Below are 1,270 nucleotides of genomic sequence, written 5' to 3'. Positions count from 1 at the left end.
TGCCTCTAAAAAAAGGGCCCAGCAGTATGTGCTGTTAAAGGCGGGGGTTTATGGTTTTCACGGAAACTCATTTGTAACTCAAATGAAATACAAATAAATAATTAAGATTTTCCTGGGGTAATGATTTATACACATTTCAAACGCTTTCATTCTGTCATCCTTCAATTTTCAACTCGACTTCTAATCTATTCTTTCAGGTTAGAGAATACTGAAAAACAAATCCTATCACAGATATATTATAAGCACAACAAATGTGAAGTCACGAATCACAGTATCAAAGTCACAGCCTGTTTCTATTTGTATCTTCTGTGTATATATATTATTGTCAATTAAGGCTAAACATATCAGAGCAGGTATTAAATAATGAATTATCAAAATAAAGCCTATGTCATCATTGTACTTGAATATTGCAGTTTAAATGGGATTTCCTTTTGTAAACTTTTCCTCCTAAAATAAAAACTGTTTTAATTGAATGACAGCTAAAGGCCCATATTTCCAAACGGAGCTGAACTTCACACTTAATCTCTGAAGGTCATTTCAATACGCCCTTCACTTTAATATTGCACACCAAACAAGTATGTGCATGAGCGATGTTGGCACGGAGAACAGCTGAAGACTTTGGTCATATGAAGACACTTGAATCAGATCCTCAAGCTGAACTAATCTCAAGGTATTTCAATGTTTCTTGCCATTTGCATGTTTACAGTTACGCATGTCATATTCTTTCTGTAGAGTTGGAAACCTGTTGAACTGAATCAATTTAACGAGTTGTACCTTATCCATCAAAGTAAAATCACTATGTGACTTAACAACATGCCACATTGTTTAGGATAAAAAAAAATGTGGCTAACCTGGACTTGAAACTACTGCAACAGATAAATGTATGCTTCCATAAGCTCAACGTTCAGACAGTGAGTCAGTGCCTATGTGGATGGTGAAACCACAGTGTAAGCTATTAGGGGAGGAATGATGAAAAGAGCCATGGAGGGAGAAAAGGCCAGATTGAATTAATATGAATAAAGGAAAAGCGAGCTAAGTACGCTGGGAAAAGTAAACAGTGGTCCGTGTAGTCCCAGTCAATCTGTGCGGGGGGCCGACAGAGCAGGCCCTCAGTTTAGGAGTCAACAAACCCAGAGGAAAAAAACAGCCAACAAACCAGCATCACTGAGAGGGGTTAGAGAGGGCAGCGCACGGCCTTATTCACAGGGAGATCAGTGAAACACCGCCTGTTTACACACTGTCTGGATGAGTTATACAAAGTAAACCTTAG

The sequence above is a fragment of the Notothenia coriiceps genome, unplaced genomic scaffold, assembly GCF_000735185.1.
Source record: "Notothenia coriiceps isolate Sejong01 unplaced genomic scaffold, NC01 NC01_scaffold00025676, whole genome shotgun sequence".
Lineage (NCBI taxonomy): Eukaryota > Metazoa > Chordata > Actinopteri > Perciformes > Nototheniidae > Notothenia > Notothenia coriiceps.
The sequence above is the reverse complement of the archived record's forward strand: the minus strand, read 5'-3'. Positions refer to the sequence as shown.